Source organism: Vicugna pacos, chromosome 32, assembly GCF_048564905.1.
Source record: "Vicugna pacos chromosome 32, VicPac4, whole genome shotgun sequence".
Classification (NCBI taxonomy): domain Eukaryota; kingdom Metazoa; phylum Chordata; class Mammalia; order Artiodactyla; family Camelidae; genus Vicugna; species Vicugna pacos.
Genome location: NC_133018.1, coordinates 23540646 through 23555632, shown reverse-complemented (window position 1 = coordinate 23555632; position 14987 = coordinate 23540646). Strand labels below are relative to the sequence as shown.

General features: G+C 45.8%; 1 long non-coding RNA gene across 1 annotated transcript; it reads left to right on the top strand.

Annotated features, from left to right (window-relative positions):
- The first annotated feature begins 3684 nt into the window (after positions 1–3684).
- LOC140690865 (uncharacterized) lies at positions 3685–7840 on the top strand. The gene is made up of 5 exons (XR_012066197.1): positions 3685–3752; positions 4910–5008; positions 6348–6680; positions 7156–7264; positions 7415–7840. It is a non-coding gene; the product is annotated as an uncharacterized lncRNA (long non-coding RNA).
- Positions 7841–14987: the final 7147 nt, after the last annotated feature.

Here is a 14987-nt window from a genome sequence, read left to right as displayed (position 1 = left end):
AGGGTGTAGCTTGAAGAGAGGACGCGAGAAAAAACTGGGTTAGACACCAGACTTTCAGAAACATTTAAAATACGGAGACTTAATCCCACCAGAGAAGTACCCCGACAGGATGACTTCGTGCCCTCCAAAATTATCTTTTGGTTTCGCAGGACACAGCTCAAAAGCATCTTGCTCTATTTTTACTGCTCAGTATAATGAAGCTTCTTTTTGTGTGTTTTTATTTTTCTTCAAATTGATTTTTAAAAAAATTTTTTAAAACATTATTTTTTATTGAGGTATAGTCATTTTACAATGCTGTGTTCTTTTAGTGCTTTTTGATATAAAAATCTATTGCTTGGCTTCAACTCCACTACATCATTTGATTATCCTAAGTCGTGGCTGATACCAGTCTGCATTCCCGCCACGACAAGAACTGTTACTAAGAAGCTGAGACTGAGGTTAAAGGAGCACTTGTAATCTTACCAATCGGCGCGTTCAAAAATACTCACCGAGTCTATAGGACACCAAATTCCGTGCGCAGTGTTTTCAAGACACAGAGATAAATAAAACACAGTCCCTGTTATTAATCTCTGCATTTTGCAGGTGGGGAAAATGTGGAATCCGTTATGAGTGTGTACGTCTCGTGCAGGGACAGTTCTTGGCGTCATGGAGAAGTTTGTTTGCATAACTCTTCACAGGAAAAGGATTGGACTTAAACATGACTTCGCTGGATTTTTCCCTCCAGGTTACGACTTGTGCCTGGTGGGAGTCGAGACACAAAACATGTTCATTACGTAGCCTCAGCCTACACGCATTGGCCCCCACCCTTCACACCTACACTTTTAATCTTTTCAACAAGTAATAAAAGTTGGCTTGACCTCAGACATCCTTTCCAGCAGGAGAAATGTAGAGATGATTGATTGTTACTCTCAATTACTTCTGAGTCAAGGATATGTCCTCTGAGGCGGGTAGTAAATGCTGGATGAATGAATAATGGAACGCTACAGTGGGGTTGACCAGATTTCTCTACTGTGAAGCTACCCTTTTTCCTTTGTAAGTAATTAAGTATCATGTGAGGAGGATACTTGATATAAACAATGCTGTTTCTCATCAAAATTTCACCCACTACATTTTAGCATCCATTGGTGATTCTTATCTGAAACTATTATTATTGTAGCATTTGCCAAAGGGTGATTTTGCCAGTTTCTTTTAAATATGACTATGCATTAAAAAATTTTTTTTCTCAGTGTCTCGAGCACTTTTTAGCATATGACCTTGTACATGTTACTGATTCTCCTTGAACTTAATTTCCTTCATCTGTAGGTTGGGAATAATGATAGTAGTTGACTCTCAGGTTTGTTTGAAAATTAAATTAAATAATACACATAAAGCTCTTAGAACAGGGTGTGACAACCAGTAAATATTCCACCCAAGTTAGCTGTGAGTATATCATATTTATCAATATTGCTCAACTCTCACGGGCTCTTAAAACAGAATTTAACGTTGGAGGATTCTGCACGTTAAGAAAGAAGATTTTGTCATACTCTCTTGAAATAAGCGGTCAAATCTTTCACCAGGAGAGGGAGAGCAACCCGTGCCTGAAAGAGGGAAGATATCTCAGAAAAGATTCAGAGTCCATCAGAAATGCCGAAGGGCTCCTGTTTACAAGGTCCCAGCTGTTCGAAGCAAACAGCCGTGGGCCCTGCTTGTTATTTTTCTGCAAAGATGAGAAGAGACAAGCTAGATACCACCCCTGTGGAATTACTCTGTGGAGTTAGGGACTGGACCTTGGACCAAGGGACAGATTTCCTTATGAAAGGAGAACCTCCTGAGAAATGCCGTAATTTGGGAACATCTGATCTGTGTGACTTGGAGCATGTATGGACAGGGTACCTTTTTGTATGATAGCGCATGGCATAGGTGGGTTTACGACGATGGTGCTTATTCATGCGTAAGAGGCAGGTACGGGTTTCTCAGCAACTCCTGCCTCTCTAGTGCTGCAAAAATACCCTAAATAAAATCCCTCTTGGTGCAGGGCGCACTTGTGGACTACAAGACTGCTTGGAGGGCTGCTGTCTTTAGGAGATGCAAACCATGAGTTGTGATACCTTGGTTTCATTCTGTGTGTCAGTTGGGTAGTGGGACCTCGGGGAAGCCCACCCTCCTCCAGCTCCCATCACATGGTGCTTTTGTGAGGACTGATTTGATTTCTTCTTTGATTTTATCATTGACCCATTGGTTTTTTGGTAGCATGTTGTTTAGTCTCTATGCAGTCTTTTTTTCTCGTCCCCCCCCAACTCCCCCGTAGTTAATTCCTACTTTTATGCCATTGTGGTCAGAAAAGATGCTTGAAATAATTTCTATCCTCTTAAATTTGTTGAGGCTTCTTTTGTGTTCAAGTATGTGGTCTATCCCAGAGAACACTCCATATGCACTTTAAAAGAATGTATATTCTGGTTTTTTTGGAAATGGAATGTCCTAGAAATATTAACTAAGTCTGACTGTTCTGCTGTGTCATTTAGTAGCTCTGTTGCCTTATTGACTTTCTGTCTGGAAGATCCGTCCAATGATGTTAGTGGGGTGTTAAGTTCTCCTACTATTGTTGTGTTTCCATCCATTTCTCCCTTGATGCCTGTTACTATTCGTTTCATATATTTAGGTGCTCCTACATTAGGTGCATATATGTTAACAGGTGTAGTATCTTATGAGGATTGATTTGAAAACCATGCACAAAACCACCTTAAATGTGTGACAGTTGATAGCGGTGTTTCTACGGGGCAATGGATGGGAGCATAAGTTTAAAGGCAGAGTCTGGGCCCCCCCACCCCCCCAACAGCTGAGGGGCTTCCAGTCACTTCCTTCCCTTTGGAGTCTCTGATTCCTTTTCCTCTTCCTTCCCGTGTTGTCAGGAGGATGCGATGGGAGACAGTGTGTAAAGAGCCTTGCACAACACAAGCACCTGGTCAGCAACAGCTGCTGCGGGAGTTATTATTTACGACAAGATGTCCTGTTTCCTCCCTGTATTTGTGGAAAGAGCTCGAAGAGGAGGAGAGAAGCAGGGTCACTGCTCCATGACCACATAAATCTGGGCTGCAGAGTGGAAATGTAGGATTCTGCCCAAATTGGCAGTACTCTTCCCCTGCTAAGAGTAGATCTAACATGCACCTCAGTGTCCACAGCAGCACTGTTTACAGTAGCCAAAAACATGGAAGCCACCTAAGTGTCCATCAACAGACGGCTGGATAAAGAAGATGTGGTACATTTATACAATGGACTACTACTCGGCCATAAAAAAGAACGAAATCATGCCGTCTGCAGCAACATGGATGGGCCTGGAGATGATCATACTAAGTGAAGTAAGTCAGACAGAGAGAGACAAATACCACGTGATATCACTTATATGTGGAATCTTAAAAAATGACACAAATGGACTTATTTACAAAACAGAAAGTGATTCACAGACATAGAAAACAAACTTACAGTCACCAAAGGGGAAAGGGCGTGGGGGGAGGGATTCAGAGTTTTGGGATTAGCAGATACACACTGCTATGTAAAGAGCTGATAAACAACCAGGTCCTACTGTAGAGCACAGGGAACTGTATTCAGTGACTTGTAGTGACCTGTAATGAAAAAGAGTATATGTGTGTCTATGTATAACTGAATCACTATGTTGTGTACCAGAAACGAATACATTGTAAAAAAAAGTGTAGATCTGTGTTAAGATGATGGAAACCATCTCCCACCATCAAGACTACAGAGGACTGATTCCAAAGGTAATTTAGCCAATAAGCGGGAGTGAACGGAACAGTGTGTGTGCGAGTGGGTGTGCACATCTGTGCACGTCAGCCCTAGAAGCCCTGAACTTACGTCCGCTCAGAATCCTGCATATGCTGCCATGCTGTTTCCTTCCATATGAACAAATCCCGCTCCTTGGAGGAAGCCATTGAGGTCTGCAGGATACACCTCTGTGAGCGTCCACATAGAGATCTAGGCTTTTAAAACAGAAATTAAGGTGCGAGGTCGGGGGAGCCTTGGCTTTCTAATCAGGTACATCAAACACAGTCAAAATCCCACCTAAGTTCTTCTTGAAAAATCAATGAATGGATCATGATCAAAGTGTTTGGACTTTCCAGCTTCCCCAAATAACAGTCTTCTTGAGGATACAGTAACAGAGGACAGCACATAAGGGATGAGGGCACTTCTTTATTTGGCTTTTCAGCACACCGGGGTGCTAAGCTCACCTAAGTCTATCAAATGCATCATCTTTTCTTTTATCCTAAAAAAAAAGAGATACTTCTAATCTATTATCATGACCATACATTGTCTATAAACCCAATTTATAAATCATAATTTCCATCCATTCATTCAATAAATATTTACCACGCACCTACTGTGTTCCACGCTGAGGATGACACTGAACAACACACACCAAAAAGTGATGTCTTCATGAGCTAACCTTCTAGTGGATGGACACAGGCATTAAGTAAGAGCAATAGTTAATTGACTTGGTGTGTTGATGGTGACCAGGGCATGAAAAGGATAAAGCAATGAAGGAAGGTAAGACACACTGGGGTTATAGGCTGGAAATTTGGTCAGTGATTTCAGGAGAGACGTAGTGCATTTGAGCAGAGTTTAAGGAGGAAAGGGAACAAGCTAGGTAGCTGTCAGAGGAAGGAGCATTCCAGGCTGAGGGAACAGAATATGCAAAGGCCCCGAGGTAAGGGAAGCGTGGTTTGTTGAGGACCTGTGGATACGGGAGCAGGTTACACAGTGGAAAGGAGCAGGGGATGAAGTTGAAGAGGTAAGAGGAGCAGGACCGCAAAGGGCCCCAGAGACCCCCAGGGACTTTGGCTTTTGCTCTGAGTGAGGTGGGAACTTTCTAGAAAGGTCGGAGGAGAGGGCTGACAGGCGATGGCTTTGGTTTTTATAGGGTCACTCTGGCTGCTGTGATTGCTGTGGGCAATAAACTGAGGGTGTCAGTAAGAGCAGAAGCGGTGAAACCAGCTAGGAAGCGGCTGTAATAATTCAGGTGAGAGATAAAGGGAGTCTGGACCAGGGGGTGGCAGTGGAATGAGCAGCACTGGATGCTGTGTCATTTCAGTTGGATGCACAGATGACAGATAGATAGAGAGAGAGATGATAGAGAGATAGATAAATGGATGGATGGATGGATGGATGGATGGATGGGTGGGTGGATGGATGGATGGGTGGGTGGATGGATGGGTGGATGGATGGATGGGTGGATGGGTGGGTGGATGGGTGGGTGGATGGGTGGGTGGATGGGTAGATGGATGGATGGGTGGATGGGTGGATGGATGGGTGGATGGATGGATGGGTGGATGGGTGGGTGGATGGGTGGGTGGATGGATGGATGGGTGGATGGATGGGTGGATGGATGGATGGGTGGATGGGTGGGTGGATGGGTGGGTGGATGGATGGATGGGTGGATGGATGGATGGATGGATGGATGGGTGGATGGATGGGTGGATGGGTGGGTGGATGGATGGGTGGATGGGTAGATGGATGGATGGGTGGATGGGTGGATGGATGGGTGGATGGATGGATGGGTGGATGGGTGGGTGGATGGGTGGGTGGATGGATGGGTGGATGGGTGGGTGGATGGATGGGTGGATGGATGGGTGGATGGGTGGGTGGATGGGTGGGTGGATGGGTGGGTGGATGGATGGATGGGTGGATGGATGGGCGGATGGATGGGTGGATGGGTGGATGGATGGGTGGATGGATGGATGGGTGGATGGATGGGTGGATGGATGGATGGGTGGATGGATGGGTGGATGGGTGGGTGGATGGATGGATGGATGGATGGATGGGTGGATGGATGGATGGGTGGGTGGATGGATGGGTGGATGGATGGATGGGTGGATGGGTGGGTGGATGGGTAGATGGATGGATGGGTGGATGGGTGGATGGATGGGTGGATGGATGGATGGGTGGATGGGTGGGTGGATGGGTGGGTGGATGGATGGGTGGATGGGTGGGTGGATGGATGGGTGGATGGGTGGGTGGATGGGTGGGTGGATGGGTGGGTGGATGGGTGGGTGGATGGATGGATGGGCGGATGGATGGGCGGATGGATGGGCGGATGGATGGGTGGATGGGTGGATGGATGGGTGGATGGATGGGTGGGTGGATGGATGGGTGGATGGATGGGTGGATGGGTGGGTGGATGGGTGGGTGGATGGGTGGATGGGTGGATGGGTGGGTGGATGGGTGGGTGGATGGGTGGATTGGTGGAGAGATAGATAGAGCAATAGAGAGAGAGAGATGGAGAGACAGATAGAGTTAGGGTATGGCTGAGGCCTCTGCAGCTGGTAAAAAATCATCTCTGTATCTCTGTGTATGGCTAGGGCGACATCTACATACACTACTCTTTGCCAGCTGCAGAGGACTCTGTCACGCTCTTCTCTCCTGGCTCGCTGATATCATGAGCATCAGTCTTCCGTTGCTGCTATAACAAATTTCCTCAAGCTTCGGTAATCAAGGAACACAGATCTAGTCTCTTACATTCTAGAGGCCGGAAGCTGGAAGTGGGCTTCCCTGGGCTACGTGCAGCCCCACCGTCCCCGCCAGACACACCGGGACACTCTGGGATGCTACTCTCAAGGTCCCTAAGGACCTCCACTCTCTAATCAATGGCTGAGTCTTCATGCTTCTTGACCTCTCAGTGATACGTGAGCCAGGTCAGAATTTACTTTTCCTTAAACGTGATTTTCCCTCAGCCTCCTGGGAGCCGCACTGCTGTTCCTCCCATCTAACCAGCTGTTCTCTCAGCGGGCTTGGCTGGGCTCCTCTTCCCCTGGACGATAAACAGGGGAGTAAACCCAGAGCCCAGACCCTGCCCGTCTGCGTGGTCCCATCTTTTCTCAGTGGCCCCCGCAGCCATCTCTCTGATCATGACTCCCAAGTGACTCTCATCAGCCTGTGGCTTAACCCCCAGACTTGTGTATCCAACTGGCTGCTTGACATCTCCACAGGGATGTCCAGTAGGCACGAGGGGTGACGGCTTCAAGAGTGACTTAGAGCAGGAAACTGGAGAGAGCCTGTGGGAATGGCAACTTCTAGGAGCTCTGATGAAAGGGAAGAGCAAGCAATAGGGTCATAGCTGGGGGGGAGTAGGGGGTCCATGGAGGTTTATTTTGGTTTGTTTTTCTTAAGATTGGATAAGAGCGCATCTGCAGGCTGATGGGAGAGACTGGGAAGAACCGGAAAGACTCGTGAATCCGGAGAGAGAACTGGGGACCGTCAGGAGGGGCGCCTGAGAGTGGTCAGCATCCAGGGCGTCGGCGGAAACGTTGCCTGTTTCTTGGGGGTGGGCGGAACAAGCTTAGTCATAGAGGAAAAGGCACAATGTACAGCACATATGCAGGCAGCACTTTATGATTTAAACGAATTTACTGTCTTCTTTTTCTTCTAGCCCCAAATCAGCTCTTTGGCACAGAGTTTGACAAGCATACTTCCTCTACCACGTCGGCAGAATGGGAACGTTTGAAAGGATGCAAATTTTCTTAAAACGCAAAAAGCTCCAAACAACGTGAGAGTATTTTCTTATCCTCTGAGTCTTGCAAAAACCGAGAAGACTGGCGCAGTTGATAATGCGGAAAATACACGAGGTGGGTGGGACCGTGACTGAAGGCAAGCTTTTTGTGGGGAGTTTGGTCACAAGCACCAAGGCTTTAGATGTGTGTATCTTTAGATCTAACCCTGGCATTTCCACGTTTAGGAGGTGTTCTTGGATAAGGTTGCCCAAGTCCACAAAGATACAAGTCCAAAAATGTTTGCTTGTAAGTGCAAATATCCACACTCACCCTGGATGTCCCTAGTGTAGGACTGGGAGCTACCTGTGGTACCAAGGCCCTTGCTTTCTGAACATCCGAATCCCCAGAGATGGGCAGCTGGTTTTTAAGTGAACACAGCTCATAAGAGGAAAACGTTCTCTGAGGAACCAGCCACTTACAAAAGTGATTGCTCCTCCAACACCCTGCACGGTGGGATGCTAGAGTCCACCCTTGCTCATGACGCCAAGCCTCTATCTTTGTTTAAAATGTCTAGGATACAATACAAATGCCATGCAAGTTCATTAAAAGTGAAGTCAAAGAGCACGGGAAAGGCACAGGGGTTTCAGGAAGTTGGGGTAAGTGACGTGCGCCATCATTTCATTCCTGGAGCATCTTGGTGAGCTTGGAGCGGGTACCACTGACGAAGAGAGACGGGACCCAGATGACGGCACGATGAGTGATTCTGAAGATACTAACTTCAGCTGCAAAGGGTCCTGAGAGGACCCTGGGGACTGAGATGAGACTCTGAATATTTTTGTGAAAAAAGATCCTTTTAAAGGTCCCGTTGCAATGTCAACACCAAGTGAGGCATCTCACGTCACACTAGGGTGTCATTCTCTCAGAAAATGTCCGTCCACAACAACGGACCCTCGATTCACTTTTGCTCCCTGTAACGCCTCATCCGTAATTGTAATTATAACTGATGCTTTGTCAGAGTAGAGAGTAAACCTCTTTGAACAGACTTTGGGTTCATTTCTCAGATGTTTTTCTCTGTGAGTGATAAAGCCTGGGGCTTCGTTGTCAGGGGGCTCACCTTAAGTGGGCGTTGGTTCCCATCCTAATGGGCGTCCCATTGCAAGCAGCCCCCTTACCCAATGGAAGAACGTTCACAGAAATGAAGCTGATTGCTAGCACTGGCACAAACCATGGCCAAGGTGGATTGTTAAAAACATACGCAGGTGGCAATGAGGTGTGTGTCCATGTGACTCCATTCTGTGTTTTTAAAGAAAGGATTTCTGTATTCTGTATGCGCTTGCATATGCATAGGAAATTTCTGGAAGGATATATAACAATCTGTTCAGAGGAGTTACCACTGCCGAGTAGGGAAAAAGGCCTAAAGCTGAGAACTGGCCAGGCTGGTGACTTTCACTTGATAGTTTAAGTCACCTGATTCTGCCTGATCTCCAGGTTTTTGCGGGAATATGTTAGGGGTAGAAATTCTATACAGACAAGGGAGATTAGTGCAGATGAAATGTTAAATGTGGCCGGATCACAGGCACGGACTGGAAGAGTCCTGAGTGAACGGTCTTCGGGTCCGGGCGGAAGGAGACCGTCCTTTTGCCCCCTCGGGACCGGTTTTATTAACGAGACATCTTAGGAGGTGGGTGTTGCCTGTCTAGTGCTTTTCTGCTTGATGCTCTGAATTGAAAAAGCTCACCTCCTTCACGACTCCGGTTCTGCAACTTCCTCCGCCTGCCCTATTTCGATTCCCCCACAACGTAGTGGGAGTTGGTCTCCAGCCATTAGATCCAACTGCTTTTCCAGCAGGAAAGAGTCAAAACCCAGAGTCGTCACCCGCAAGGCTGCACGATGGTGCTCCTTCCGGCTCCCTTCTCCCCTTCACGGTGAGACCTGTCCATTGCTCATCTTACTCGCTTCTTACCCTCTCTTGAGTCTTTTCTGTGCTTTCCCAGAAGAGCTTAAACACTGAAACCTGTAGGCTGCGTTGAATTTGGCTCAGAATGTGTTCCCCTTTCCTAGACACCGTAGCTGTGAAGATGTATTGAAAAGGGGAAGGCACTGCGAGCAGGACTGGACCGAAAGGCCGCTGGGATCCCTGAAGGGCGGGGAGTGGCGAGGGGAGCAGGGAGAAGGCGTGTGCTCCTCTCATTTTAGAACCTCAGGAACGTTTTATGAGCCACGTTAATGGATGAAGCAAAATGTCTAATGAATAATAAAGCTGGGCCATATGCCTTTTCTAAAGAGACAGAAGAGAGAAAAACGCGTACCCAGAGAGAGGGAGAGAGAGCTGAAGCTCACTCTTTGTTAACCCAACCACAATCCAATTAACGATGAAGGCGCTTCAGCCTTGTTCCCGGGCTCGGGGGGAAGCCGTCTCAGCTCTGTCTCTGTTACCTCTTAAGGGACCCGAAAGGAAATCCCTGCTCCAAAATATTTTCCAAATTAAAGTGTCTAACAACCAGTTCTGTCAACAAATGTGCTTTCTTTTCCCTGAGTTTAGTGCTGGCATATTTTCAGAAGGGGAATTTTCGGTTACGAGTATAAAGCTCCAAACCCCCCGAGGGCAACACGCCCGCGTGGTGCCAGCCCTTTTGCTCTAATCCTGTGTTCTCCAAAGAGGTTTTAAAAGGCATTTCCCCAGATCTGGAGGGGAAACTGGACCCCAGGAACGGTAACGTGCACCCCCATCTCCTGAGAAGGCAGGCACAGGGCTCATCTTGAAGGTGGCTTCATTACGGCACGGCTTCTCTGTGTGTTTCTGGGTGGCTGCTCCCAATTTGTACAAATTCACCGCCCACAAGATCCATGACTGCTGCCTTCCACTTCACAAGGGAAGTACCGACCATCAAGCCAGAGTGCCTCCCTACCTCCCCGCCTCTGGTTATAGAGACGTCTACGGTGGTGCCCGTCTCGGGAGCACCTCTTCCTCCCCTGCATCAGCCCCTCGCTGCTGCCCCTCGTGGTTCCTGCAGCCACGTTCCCCTTCGGGCACCCACCCCGCCTCCACCTGCCCCGAGCCAAGCAAACCCTTCCCTCCTTGCTGCTCCCCGTCAAGCTGGGACCACCCTCCCCCCGGGGAAGCCCGACGCCCATTCTCTCGTCCACCCCTCGGCCCAACCAGCCTTGTCTTCACCCCCAATTGCTCTAGTGAAACGGATGTTTGCAGGCCACTGAGGAGCTTCCGAGGACCACATGCCACGTTTACCTTCAGTTCTCACCCACTGGGGTCCTGGGAGCTTTGACACTGTGACCACCTACCTCCTGAAATTCTTCCCTTTCTGTCCCTCCGGTCCCCGGATTATTTGCCCTGAGTCTCATTCTTGGTCATCCCACTGGTTTGTTTTTTTTTTCTTTTCTGCAGACCATTCCTGAGGTTCACATCCACTCCCGGAGTTTCCAACACACGCTGAACTCCGTAGCCCAAAGCCAGCCTGTCTCCTGAGCTGATGCTCATTGCTCAAGTGTTTCTTAAACATCACGTTCTAAATATTTCGGTACCTCAAATGCAACAACTGTACGATTACATCCAGTATCCCGTGACCCACGTCGGACTCCTCCTGGGGTCATTCTTGACGTCAGTGTCTCCCGACCCCACCTCCTTGGCTGCCAGTCTTGTCTCCTTGCACCCCCTGCGTCCCGGGTCATTCTCTTGCCTGCACTAGTAAACAGCCCTTAAACTATCTCCCAGGTTGTAATTTATTTCCCTCTAGCTCCTCTTTTGTTCCAGGAAAGTCCATCAGCATCGCTTGGGAGATTTTTCAAGGGCTATTTACCAAGCATTGGGAAACGCATCATCTCATTTAATGCTGAAAATGTCCTTTCAAGGCGATTCTTTTGTATATCCCCATTTACAGCTGGGAAGGTGGTGGGGGGGACTTGCTGAAATAACATAGCTAGTCCCGGAAATGCCCTGATTAATATTCACGGCACTTACTCATTCTTACTCAGCTACATTCACAGATTTTGTTTCTATCTCCACTTCTATTCCCCAAGCTGTTTATATATTGATTTAAATAAAGAGTTCTTCTTCCAGTCAATGAAGCCACTTAAATTTTACATTTGTACTCGGTATTCACAGCGCTCGCCCTGTGCATCAGGAAACCAGGCTCATCAAATATACTCGTGTGATAACACTTCCAAAACACCGTAGATAAATAAACTGCCTCGAGGCTAGGAATACGCGCAGCACCGAAGTTAATCGTCCACTTCTCCTGGGGGCTCGCGGCAGAATGTTCCTCACGCACCCTCCTTCGCCTTTCACTGCCGCGCCTCTTCCAGCTCTGTTCACGCTGCATTTCTTAGCTTAGACTTCCTTTCTCATCATCTTCGCCTCCAAAATTCTCTCTTTTTAAACACCTTCCAATAGGTGTTTAGGGAATAGGAAATCACAGGATTTTTTTTTTAAGTGCAGCTTTAGAATTTGTGGAATAAATATGAACATGTTTGTTCTGTGGAATTTTCAAATTTTTAACGTAAACTTGTGACTTTGTATTCTACACCACACTACATTTGGTGTAACTTTGGACTGCAGACTATGCTGTAATGTACAATATGGAACAGGCACAGAAAAGTACAAAGAGAAAACATGGCCCCTAATGAAATGTTAGAGCTGGCACCCCTGCAACCACCACCCAGGACAAGAAAGAGAACTTTGTCGCCCCTCTTCCCCTGGCCCCCGCCCTCCCGGAGGGGCTGTCTGTATGCACTGGCTCCTCCTGGGGCCATAGCCCTCTCCCCCACTCTGGACATCAGCACCACCCTGATCAGGTGAGAATCGCGTCCCAGCTTCCCGTTGTGTTTCATCACTCAAGTGTGCGTCTCTAAACATCGTAGCTTGTTTTTGTCCATTGAAAAACGTCTTTTAAGACTTAAAAAAAAATCTGCAAGTTCCTTTTCTTTTTTTTCCTTTTCAATGTAACTTTTAAGAAACCAGGTTGTTTGACCTGTTTCAGTGTCACGGCCGGAATTTTCCTGAAAGCATCCCTGTGGTGTGATCTAACGTGTTCTTCTGTTCTCTGTATTTCCTGTAAATTAATAGTTGGATATATAGACGTAATCAGATTCACGTTCAATTTTTTTTTCCAGTAAGATTACTTAGTAGGCGGTGCGGTGGTTACCCATCAAGAAACATGAGAATTGATTTTTTTTTTTGATGTTAGCAGACATGAGCCCTCAATGCCTAGATCCGCTGAATGATTAAAAGCAGCACAATGATGACATTATTTTAATTATATGATTTTTTCTTTATTAGCTGGAATCATTTCATAAAAAGGCAATTTCATTCATCTATTATTTGATTATCTAGTGATACAGTTCTTACAGGACATCGCATATCATACTGTTCTTTTTCTTTTGTTACTGATTTTCAAAATAATGAGTTCATTCAACCTTCAAAGGCAACCAGTTCTATTTTTGTAGCTTCATTATGAACTTATGGATTTAAACATGCTTTATGTGTTTTTATTCATTGCATCTGTTTTTCTTAATAATGTTCAAATTCTCCCATCTTTGGTTAATGGGGATTTCTTCAAGTTGGCTTTTTTTTTTTTTAACTTGACTCTAGAAGACTTTCATAACTTCATTGCTGTTAGAATGACAAGTCCTTCCAGGCTCGTCCTTCAGACATGAAAGCAACTGTCAGTCATTTCTAAAAAAAAAAAAAAAAGTCCTATTTTGTTTATTTGTTTTCATTTGTCCATTTCAGTTGGAAATGGTATTTCAAGACCACAATCTGGACACTAGGGGTGCTCATTCTGTGAGTTTGTTCATTCATGCTAGGCCTTTTCAATGGACAAAGTTAGGAAATATGTTTCCATATCTAGATCTGTAAAGAAAAAAAAGTCTCTTGGGGGTTCATATTGGTCCTTCCAGTTCAAATTCCAGACTATAGGGTTTTGACTTAACATTTTCTATTTTACATCATCTCACTTACCTTCCACATCAGTGATCCTGGTTCTCAAGGACAGACAGAATTCCAGATGAAAAGGACCACATAATTATCCATTCACTTTACCCCACATGACACGCAGAATGGTCTCAGAATAACAAAGCAAATACTAGATCCGCTGAAGATAGTGAAAAAAAAATCCTTTTGCATCTGCTCCCCCACCCTCTTCCTAGTTTTGGATGGGTGTGTCAGAGTGTGCAGGGGTTACATATGACACTGAATTAGTCTCACCTACAAGTAAATACATAGTTACAGCTCCCGCCAGTTAGACTGGCCTCTCTCTTGTCATTCTGGTTGTCCAAAGCGCCTAATCTTACAGTCTCAAGAAGGACTCATGGGAGCAATATTCCCTGAGTCCTTACAGAGTGGTAACAATTTAAGGGCCACCTTCATTCTTGAAAGTCATGTGGGTGAGATCCAGAATCCCTGGATTACATTTTCTGTTCTTAAAGAAGGAATGTTGGCATTTAAAAGTTTGGTGACAATTTGGCTTCCTTCCCTTTCTAAGTGACTTTATCCTTTTTAAAAAAAGAATGTAGTACTTTAACTAGTCTACTTCTTATTATTGCTCGTTCTGGGCCAAATTCCTCAAATAATTGATGCGTCCTTTCAATATATCACTTCACTTTTTTTTTAATCTCACAGATACTTTTATTGAATTATAATTTTAGTATTGGTCCTCTTTTGTTGTTTGAATTTTCTTCTTGGGGGATTTTAATTTTATGTTTATTATATCTACTTTATCCTCTAAAATTGTCACTTCCTCAAAACTCTTTTTAAAAATATTCTTTCACTTCTTTCTAACTTTCAAAAATGTCCTCCCTTTCAATTTCCATATCTGTTCAGGCGTTCTGGTGTACTTTTTCACTCTATATTCCTTCTAGCACAGTTTTCGTTACTAAAATAACATCACTTTTGGCTTATAATCCTATCCTAAGCTCCACCATCTCATTTCTGAGTTCTTCTGGGTTATACTGTTCTCCTTTAAAAATCTTGCATCATTTTATTTTAAAAGAGCAACATCCTCTTCTGACTGATGGGCATGACTTTCCGGTGTGCTTTTCTGCCTCTTTTGTTTGATTTGCTATCAATTATGTACAGGATTTAATCTCAATCCCTTTTATTGCTCAGTGTCGTGGGAACAGTTTCCTTAAAATCTGATAAGGAGGTATTTTCTGGGCTCCACATTACAGAGCTCCCGTTCCGGGTTTCACATGTTGTGCTTAAAAACATGGCAGCTTATTTTCCGAGATTCGTTGTGTCCTGTTGCCCAGGGCACTTTTTTCCTGGATGCGGCTTTGTTTTCTCTCTGCTGTCTCGGTGCCCCCAGTGTGGATTCTATCTCCAGAAGTTTCTTCTTGGTGTAAAGCTTCATCCTGGAGGGAAAGCTCTGAGTTTCAAGCGTTTGTGGGGTCCCCGGGTGCTTCTGTCCCTTCAGACCTTCCTTGGCCCCCTTGAACTCACCTGTGCTTGGAGACAAATCCCCCTGGTTTGAGCTCCTTGTCTTAGTTGGTCCTCTAAGC